This window comes from Emydura macquarii, unplaced genomic scaffold (assembly GCF_026122565.2).
Source record: "Emydura macquarii macquarii isolate MOO-44397 ecotype Brisbane River unplaced genomic scaffold, CSIRO-AGI_Emac_v2 contig_967, whole genome shotgun sequence".
In the NCBI taxonomy this organism is placed as follows: domain Eukaryota; kingdom Metazoa; phylum Chordata; order Testudines; family Chelidae; genus Emydura; species Emydura macquarii.
This window is the reverse complement of record NW_027131104.1, coordinates 1866122-1876623: the sequence shown is the minus strand read 5'-3', so window position 1 is coordinate 1876623 and position 10502 is coordinate 1866122.

Here is a 10502-nt window from a genome sequence, read left to right as displayed (position 1 = left end):
TCTGCCTAAAATCATAGCTGGATGTAGACACCGCTGCTATGAGCTCTCCCCCAAATCTGTGTACTAGGGCCCCGGTGTAAATTAATGAGACCCCGCACCCTGCTTTGTTTAGGGAGGAAAATATGCATATGGGGAAAAACAGCCCCAATTAGTGTAACTACAAATCTCCTTCCTGCCCCAGGGTGCATCAGTGCCTTAGAATCTACAAACTATGGTGATGGATGCTTTAGAAAAGTATCTGTATGGGGCTAAATACTGCTCCTCTTACTCCCATGGCGCAACTCCCATCGGTGGTCCCATTCATACATATATGTTGGTCAAACCTGCTGTCTTTGCTCATATGATCAGTCCCATTTAAACCTGTGCATAGGCCAAGTCTTGCTCTCCTTATCCACACAGTGAAGTCCATCAAAACCTGCGCATAGGCTAAAATTTGCTCCCCTTATTCATGGGAGTAACCCCACTGAAACCCCATAGGCCAAATCCTGGCTTCTTTATTCACCAGTAGTTCTATAGATCAAAAGCAAGATAAACCATTAGGAGGAGTTAATATAACTCAGTTTAATATTTAGATCGACCTTGATGAATTGTATTGCTACAGCCAGCATCTGTCTCCTCTCTCAAATCTTGACACCCATGTATTCATGACATCAAAGTAACTATTCCACTCAGATTTTTCTTCCCCTTCCCCCCCAAGCTTTTCTGTTTCGGTTTGTATTTCTTCTGACTATCAGGACAGGCACATGGCGGGAAAAAATGGACTTCGGAGAAATATTTTCCACACTGCTTTACTCCTCTCACATTAACATTCTAAAAAGTCACCGTCAGCTCACGAAACCACCAGTTCACTTCACACAGGCCAGCAACAATCGAGGCAAGACTCCTTACCCTGTTTTTTTTAACCTTTGTCTAAATATTTCCTTTCTTCTTTGAAATTTCAGAATTCCAGCCAGCCCTACTCCAAAGCCTGTGCTAGGGGTTGGACCTCGGTGGATTTCCACACAGGACAAAGATGCTCTGAGGGACAAAAGCTGCAAAGTGAGAAACCTGGGCACCTTAATTCAATTTAAAGATGGAGCCTGGATGGGGATTTTGAACATGGATTATTTTTCCGAGGAAGCTACAGCTTTGCAGGGGAGGGGACGGTCGAGAAATTTTTTGTTAATCCAGCGAACGAATTATCTCCCAGTATATGCACATAGGGTAAGATGGAACCTGTGTGAGGTATTGGGTGCAAAAAGTTGCCTAGCATAGAAGGCAATTGTGAGCTTTTCAGGGGCAGGAAATGTATCCTACTCCTTTGCAAAGCACCATGTACATTTATAGCCCTGTATTAGGGATAGTTAATCACAAACAGTAGTGCTGGGCATCTGCTAGACTAATTACATCTTAGCTGGGAGCATCAGCAGACAGAGCTCCACTGAAAACAGCAGCTTGAGAGCTGACAGAGAGAAGCATGCTGGCTTCTGAGAGGGCTAGACTGCTATTAAATCGCCACTTCGTGGAATCCCTTTAATCAACACAGAAGGGGTAGCCAGTGTGATTGGGGGAATAGCACACAGGACAAGGAATCAGAAGTCCTGGGATCTATTCCTCATTCTGGGCCTAATCTAAAGCCAACTGACCTCAGTGGAAAGACTCCCACTGATTTTAACAAGCGTTGGATCACGCCCTCTGCCGTTAACATGCTGTGTAAACTTGGCAACTCACAGTCCTTCTGTGCCTCAGTTTCTCCGTCTTTGAAGTGGGAGGGTCATGATACTCCACTTTGGGAAGGGCTTGAAACCTGTTGATAAGAGCAACCGGTGAAATTCACCCTGGTATAGAGAGTGGGCACAAGGCCTATGCACCACTTACCTTCCACAAAAAAGGACTTTGTGCGTGATGAATTTCACCCACACCTCTAATCAATACAGCTGTTAAATCAGAGCAGGCTGTCTTTCATACAGTCACTCTTCAGCCCATAATCCATAGCACAGGCCTGAATGTAGTGTGCATCTACAACTCTCAGACCAAGATCACTCCACCAGCCCCTAGTCACTGCACAACATGGAGTCCCTGTGACTCTACCCTGACAGCCCAGCCTCCTTGGAGGAGCAGTGGGACAGGGCCCCTTCCCTTCTCAGAGAAGCAGGTGCAGCAGCATAGGTCACCTCTCTATTTAGGACTTTAGGTGACAGCAACAGGGGCTCCCCATTGTTTATTCTAGCAGCCAGGGTATATCTACTTGCATGGGTGAATCTCCTACCACACAGCTCCTTCTGCTGGGAGGGTACTGGCGGGATCTCCAGCGCTTGGAGTTAACACTCCATTGAGATGCATGGGACTGTTCACCCATCAGAAAGCTATTGTTTCAGGCTGTCTGCAGACTCAGGCAGACTCACTGCATCAGGTCACTTTCCAAGCCTTTCTTCATGGCCATAAGAGCTAGAAACTCACTTTTTTTTTTTAAATGAAAGCTGGATTTTGATGTACTCACAGAATTCCAGGATAGGAGCTCTGGCCATGGGCCTATAGAGTTCATGTATTAATCCAGCCCTATCTCTGTTGAAGCCAAAGGAATAGTGGGTGTTTGGTGCCCCTCAGAATTAGACCTTTACGAGGTTTAATTTACTCTGTCCTGCCCAGTTTTTTAATCTCACTGCCTAACCTCTAGCAAACATTAAGTTTCTAGCTCACTGCCCCACTACATTAGATAGAAGTGTTTGCAGCCTACCAACGTTTTCATCTTTCTCCATAGGAGGTCCAGAGAAGCTGTCAGATAATCACCAGTCATCCAGAACAATGCAGGCTTCCTTGCTGCATAAAGAAATGAGGGAACAGATTAGGGAGACAGAATTTGTGTTTCACCGTTCATGCAGAATCTTTCTTAAAGTGGAAAAATTGGTCTTTCGGCTCTGCGACATTGATGTTCTATGCCTGTCTCCTGTATGTACGATCTTGTATTTGGGCTGTGCTGTTCGTATAATTTAGGGCCCAGTCCTACAGCTTGTTCCATACAGACCGACACCTGTGCCCAAGCAGATGCCCACTGCTTTCAGTTGGGGCTCTATGCAGATACAAGAGCACCCACGCAGAACAAGTTGCAGAACTGGGGCCTTATACTGTAAGCTCCTTTGACCATGAACCACATGTTCTTCTGTGTTTGGTAAGGCACTGAGCCTAGTGAATAATACAGCATTAATAGAAGACTAACTACTGAGCTGGGTCCTCTTACCACACTCACCATCATAACTAGCATGCAGGAAAGACGTGCCTTATTAAAACCTCTCTGCTGAGCTGATACCACCAACTTGCTTCACGTGAGCTGCTAAATGAGTGTCCGTTTTTCCGTTTTTAAGGGTACGTACATCTACATAGAAGCTGGGAAGTGTAGATCGCAGCTTGGGTGGTTATATAGATCAAGCTAGTCTGCTAAAAATAGCAATGTGGCAGAGGCAGCACTGGCAGTGTTATGGCTGGCCAATAAATACACACCTAGGATCTCAGATGGGAGTGGATTCAGGCATCTAGTAGAAACAAGCCTCCAAAACCTTGATGTTAGTAGCTGCAACTCCAACCAATTCAGCGCAGTTTGATTCTCTTAGGACTATTCTAAAAATAAAGAATGGGCCAGATTTTCAGCTGGTGTAAATCAGTGTAAAAGCCAGAGACTTCCATGGACCCACAGGGATTCACTCCAGATGAGAATCTGGCTCAGAAATAGTAATTACGAAACAAATTATTTGAGCTCCTCAGACAAAATGGACCATAGTAACACTTTGTTAATGAATGTTTGTTTAATAAATATCCCTCTGAAGTAGGCATGATCCCCATTTTATAGATGGGGAAACTGAGTCACACAGCTGCGGTTACTTTGCCAAGGTGACGCAGTGAGTCAGTGTCAGAACAAGAATGATGTTCCCGACTCCCAGTTCTGCAGGCTCACCACCAGAAGCCACATTCCTGTCCCAAAAGAAAAACCCTTAAAAGGACTCAGCAGAGAATAAGCTCAAGATAAAACACGACATAAAAGCCGACGGGCCCAACTCTGCAATGACAGAGAGGGCTCAGTACATTTGTCAGACAAGGGGGGAGCTGCAGAATGGGCCAACTGGTGCTGAGTTGACTTCCAATGGGTGTGCAAAGCATGAACTTTACATGCTGAGCTGGATGTGTGCAGCAGGAACAGCAACTAACGTCTTAGGGACAGGGATTGTGTCTTCCGATGAGTACCGCACCTAACAGAGTGACTTGAGGCCCTTATGGGGATGAAAGGCCTGGGTGAGGGGTGCTGTGTATTTTGTGTCGTCTTAGGGCCTAGGTTGCCATAGAGTTAGACTATTAGAGGATAGTTCAGCCAGTCCTGGCTGGTTTTAGTGTAGTTCAATAGAGATTTTTCAGGGGTTTGCATCTCTCTGTGCTCCGTGCTGATGTGTCTCTGAATACAAGTACTTTCCAAGGATTCAACAAGGGTAATTTCTACTTCTTTGTACTTCCTTCTGTTAGGTTTTTCATGGCCCTCCTCTTGTCCACACATCCAGTTGCTCTCATTTTGCAGACCCACGTTGGTGTATGTTACACTCAGACCCACCTAAACCCAACATTAAATCTACCCCGCCACTGAAATTTGGCCCTGAGACTTTCCCCAGAGGGACATGCCTGTACACCAGGCCTGAGTTTGGCCCCCTGCATTTAACCAAGTGAAGACTTCGGAGAGCAGCCTGCCTGCATTCTGCAGCTCCCAGTCACTCTCACCATGCAAAGCACTGAAATTTAATAGCTTCCCAGCCACTCACTTCTAATTTTACATTAGCTTTGACTGGCCTCCACTCTGAAATGGAGCATCAGTGATTTGTCACTGACTCGCCTGTCAGTAGGAAATGGGACCCATTACCTTTCAGCACCAATTTCTTTCCTTCTCTCCCTCTCGTTTCCGCTAAGAGATAAAAGCCCAGGCCTGTAAAGTGAATAAGCTTGCCTGGGTGACATCACTTGTCATGCCACTGCGATCCCAGCCAATTGGGTATGTTTTCTCTCATGAAACCTTTACTTCCCCCCTTACAAGGAAACCTATAGAGAAACAGTACAGTGAAGGGAAAGAGCTAACTCCCTGTTGTTGCTGTTAATCACACACACCCTCCATGCCCCCCAACCACACACACAGTGCGGCAGAAGCAAGAGAACAAAGCATCAGATAAAGACTTCCTTTCAGTTCTGCAAGTCCATGTTTTTGTTCAGTGTTGTTTTTAGAGGAAAAAACAACTCACTGATGCAAATCCTGTATGGTGCATTAAAATGAGGATATTACTGTGCAGTAATCTCTGTACTGCCAGAGCATCTTCAATCCCAAGTACTTTCAAGGCAGTTAAGACCCCTCCAGAGAGAAGCAGGTCAGACGTATTACCTAGATGAAGAGAGCACAGCAGAGAGTCTACATCGGGGATATCTTGGTTATAGCCATCGCCGTAACTGGGACAGTGCAAACTCTTAATGCACACTGGCAAGCTGTGACTTCCACTGCAGCAGCTTACTCCAGGATCAAGCAGGGATAAGCTGCAGTATCGCAAACTGCAGTTTACAGTGGTTTACCCTGTCTATTCCAGGGGCCATCTGGCCACCGCTGTCTGAAATACCCAACACAGAGAAGACTTAAGTGACTTGTTACAAGCTCACATGGTAAGACAGTGACAAAACCAGAGCCCTGACCATTGGCTCTAACAATCAGACAAAGAAATCTGTAATTGTCAGTAAATTTCACCTTATAAGAAAAACAGAAGGTGGATCCAAGCAGGTTGAAAGCAGCTTTTGCTTGGATCATGTGTGCGGGAAAAACCAGCATAGCTGTCTAGGAATTCAAAAGCAGGTTATACACCAGATTACCAAACCCTGGGCTCTCCTGGCGTATGCCCACAATTTGTGAGCCCATAGCTCTGAGTATGATTTAGGCCGTTTAGACAACTCAGTATATATTTATCTCTACATACACCACGTTTTACACCACACTCACAATAACCACCAAGCGTGACTCCGCTTGCAAATCAGGCACTTAGACATCAATTACAGGCCCAAAAAAAGTAAAGCTCCGGCTTGCTCCTGTTGAAATCAATGGCAAAACTCCCATCAGCTCCAGATTTTGCCCTAAATAATCTTTATGGATTCTAAATGAAATACTCACGAATGGTGCTGGCTTGACAACTACAGAGAGCGATGTTCCCTGCTCTTCCCCAGACGAGAAACAGCATAGGAAGTAGCCGTGCCAGCTTCTTGCACATTGGCGTGGCAATTGCCCTCAACACTGTGTTGGAGGGACCACCTGGCCATGGGGAAAGGGTAGTTCAATCTCCATTCACTCTTCTGCTTTTTTGCTGGGACTTTTGACTCCCAATGCCAATTCTAGCAGGGGGGTTTGCTATTGTTGACCTCTGCGCCCTATGAACAAAACTGAAATCCACCAAACAGCCATCAGACAATCATGACTTTCTGTCTCTGCCTCTGGAACCAGAAACGTGCAGGTAAAGGAATCCTTTTTCACTTTTTCACCAGTACGCCAAACTATCCTTTTCACCACCTGAGTTTCTTCTCCATCCCAGCCCCACAAACCAGCTACTGGGGAAAAACGGATGTTCCATGCTTTTGTCAGCTTTGGTTTTAATTTTATATAAAATGGAACTGGGGGCAAGCTCTTTTCATCCAAAAGACCCTCACAGGCAAGGGGAGTGTTCAGAAATCACTTCTACAAGCCCCGGGGAGGAAAGCTGAGGTGGAAGAAGCAAGACGAGGATTCAGAGTTCAGGATCTAATCCCGGCTTCACTGATTTATGAAGTCTGAATCTCTGTCATGCCCACTTCTGCTCTGCTCACTGTGACCTGGAAATGTGATAGTGACTCTTCAGTGCACCTGTTCTCGGCTTTGCTTAATCCGATAAAATGGATCCGTTCAAATTATACAGGTGGCACCAGAAGAGTGCACAGCTCTGTGCAAAGGTGCAGAGAAGCTATGCAAACAGCAGCAGATGTGCCCCAAAGAACGGCTGTCCTCAGGGATTGAGAGTGTACTGTAAAGTGCAATACAACACAGATCAGAGTGGAGTGTGGTCGCGATAGCTGGAACACAGAATAGGTGGATCTTCCGGAGGGCGCTTGCCAAATATTAATTAAGAGGCTGTTCCAGGCATGAGAGGCTGCATGAGGACAGGAGCGGGTGAAAGACACAAAAGGAGTAGTCAGGAGAGAAGACTGGGCAGCGCCCAGGGAGCATAAGTGCATGCAGGAGGAGAGATGAGGACAGTTACGTAGGCAGCGGCAGAAGTGCGCAGCGGCGCATTCAAGGACAGAATGAGGGCTCTGAACTGGATGAAGGAAGAGAGTGGAAGCCAGTGACAGGACTCACTAAATGGGAGACAAAGCAGCAGAGATGCGATCCTGCTTCCATCGGGCCGGATGTTCAGCTGACAGACTTCGGCATGGTGTTATTCCTTTCAATGGAGCTATGCGGGTTTATACCAGCTGCCCATGTAGTTCATTGACTTTAATGGGAGCAGGATCAAAACCCAGGAAGGGAAGATGGTAATTGTGGCATTTAGAGCTTGGCCTGCCAACAACTTTTTAATGACTTTACCCAAACATTTAAAGACTTAAGAACTAGAAATTCATAACTATTTTTGGACACATTCTCACAAAAAGGAGAGAATGAAATGTTCATCAGTGAGGTTCAGATTTTCAAAAACGTGCAATAAAGTGCCAAACTCCCATTGAAAATCAATGGGCGATGGGCATCTAAAGCTCTTGGGCTCCTCTGAAAAATCCACCCCAGTGGTTCAGATCTGGGAACAGAGAGAACGTAGAGGCAGTGGGAATATAAATCAATGGTTGCTCTCTCTGCTGGCATTAAACTTTTGTAGCCAAAGGTCTCCCTTATTCAGAGAAATGTAACGTTCTTGCTGCCTTAGCATCTTGCAAATGTCCCAACTCAGATTTCATTTAACTGGAACAATACATCATCCTGGGTACTGATAAATTATTGTATTATGAGTAGATTGATAACATGAATGAAGTCCTGCCATGTAGCTGGGGTGTCTGAGCTGCCCACCAAAAGCAATTAACATTTGAAATAGTCCAAAGAAAACTTGTTTTATACAAAAGATCAACCTATATGATTAATTGGGTCATAGTCTATGAGTACCATACAGGAAGAATATTCCTACCATCGAGGCCTCTTCAATATAGCAGACAAAAGCAGAACAAGATTCAATGACTGGAAGCAGAAATCTGACAAAAGCTACACTCAAAATAAGGTACAATTTTTTTTTTTAGCAGTGAGGGTAATTAGCCATTGGAACAACTTATCTAAAGATGTGGCCAATTCTCCATCCGCTGATGTCTTCACATTAAGACTGGGTGTCTTTCTAAAAGGTATGCTGTAGCTCAGCCAGAAGTTATGGGTTTGAATTACTGGTTTAAATTTTGTGTGTTATGCAAGAGGTCAGACTAGATGATCATAAAGGTCCCTTCTGGCCATAGTCTATTAAATACTAGTCCTTTTTGTGCACGCAAAATTGATCTGCATTGCAATTTGCGATTTGTCAACAGAAATCCCACGATCTGCAAAAACTGACTCTCTTCCTCATACTTCTGGTCGATATCAAAGAAATATTAATGTTTAAAATGAAAAATGCAAGTTTCCACACTACTCACCCTTCTGGTTGCACTTCAAAGTTAAGTTACATTTTCTTTGCTTAATGGAGAACCTCCTCCCCCCAAACATCAAGATTAATTACACTTTAATGCTGCAAGCAGAAGTTGGCTGAGTCAGCTGCTCTTGGCCGAGTGATGTGCAGTACAGCACACAAAGACTTATTCAATCAACTGGAAGTAAATTTAGCTTATTCTTTTTCTTGTGGACGGCTGCTATATACATCCAACATGCGATTTTCAACTGCATCTTAGGGTTGTAGGTTTGCTTTTAAATCTCACATCTATATACACGTTGTGGTGGCAAGTGGAAAGAATCAGGGAACCATGAACCATTCAGCATAATACCAGAGCAAGTAAATCAAAACTGTCATTTTGTATCATCTTCAAGGCCCCAATTCAACAAGGAACTTAGTAAATTGTTTGCTTAAGTATATGAGTAGTCCCACTGAAAACATCCAGGGCTTAAAATGCTTTGGGTGAAATACTGGCCATGTTGAAGTCAAAGGCAAAACTCCCACTAACTTCAATAGGGCCAAAATTCCGTCATTTAGAAATGAAGCGTTTGAACTTAAAATGGGAAAATTTTGCCTCTCAAACTATCATATCCTAATTTTTTTTGTTTTTAGGCTTAACTATATAGTTTAAAATAAATCAAAATACTAGACATCATGGTAGGCTCCATATCCCTATGGAAATTGCCCAAACCTTGCTCCTTCAAATTGTTTTAAGTTCTCTTTCAACCTCCGTCACCAAAGAAATCCACACTTCATATGACCTGTCAAGTAAAACGAATTTATCTAATAATAAAAATAGAGCCTCTATTTGCATACTTTAGCTGGCATAAACTCCTGCCTGTCATTAAACCCAATTTTGTTGGACCACATAGGAATACAGTCATGGAACCAACTTGGCAAATAATTTTACTGGCAATTTCTATCCACTTGGAACTTTCATAGAAAGGAAATTTACTCAAGATTTAGCTTGTTTTGTTTTCCTTTCCATATACTAGACTCATTCTTGACCTGACAAAGTGTGTGAACTGTATGCATATAGCTATGTATAAACAGAACCATCAAGCTGTTTTAATTTAAACTTTTCTGCAGTCAGCCTCATTAACGCACATCAATCCCTTTTACATGACCCGGTCAGCTCTCGTAAAGAGAGTAAGAACAACACTGAATTGGAAATAGTTTTGGTAGCCCACCTGAACTGGAAGACCAATAGCCTTCTGCAACTCAGTTATGATTGCCATGTAAAGCACAAAGTTCTTTGAGCAAGAGCATTCTTGGGCTATACAATTTTTTTACATTTTCTTACTTATGCAGACCCTGCACTATGACTGCCCAAGAGAATCTGAGATAATCACTGTGTATTTTTCTAAATAATGGCATAGTGAATATGTAACTTTACCTTAATTGGCTACTTACAATCCATCTGCTCTGATAAGATACTTGAAGAAAGATTTTCAAGATGTTGCATAGAGTTTTCAAAAGCACCTAAGTAACTCAGATGCCCAAGTCCCATATTCAAAAGGCACTTGGGTACTCAGGAATCACTGAAAATCAAATCCGAAGTGCCTACATAATTTTGAAAATGGGTGTTTTGGGCTTCTAAATAATTTAGGTGCTTTTGAAAATTTCACTCTTAATTTCTTACACTTTTTTTGGGAAATTTTACATTAAACAAGAAAAATCAGGAAGGAAATAAAATGGGCCACAAAAACTGCTATTTTTTAAATTTATATAGGTCAACTCCCCACCATTTTCAGCCCTATTCTCCTCTCCAACAATACCTTGACATCCTTAAGGTATGTAAGCTTGTAGCTC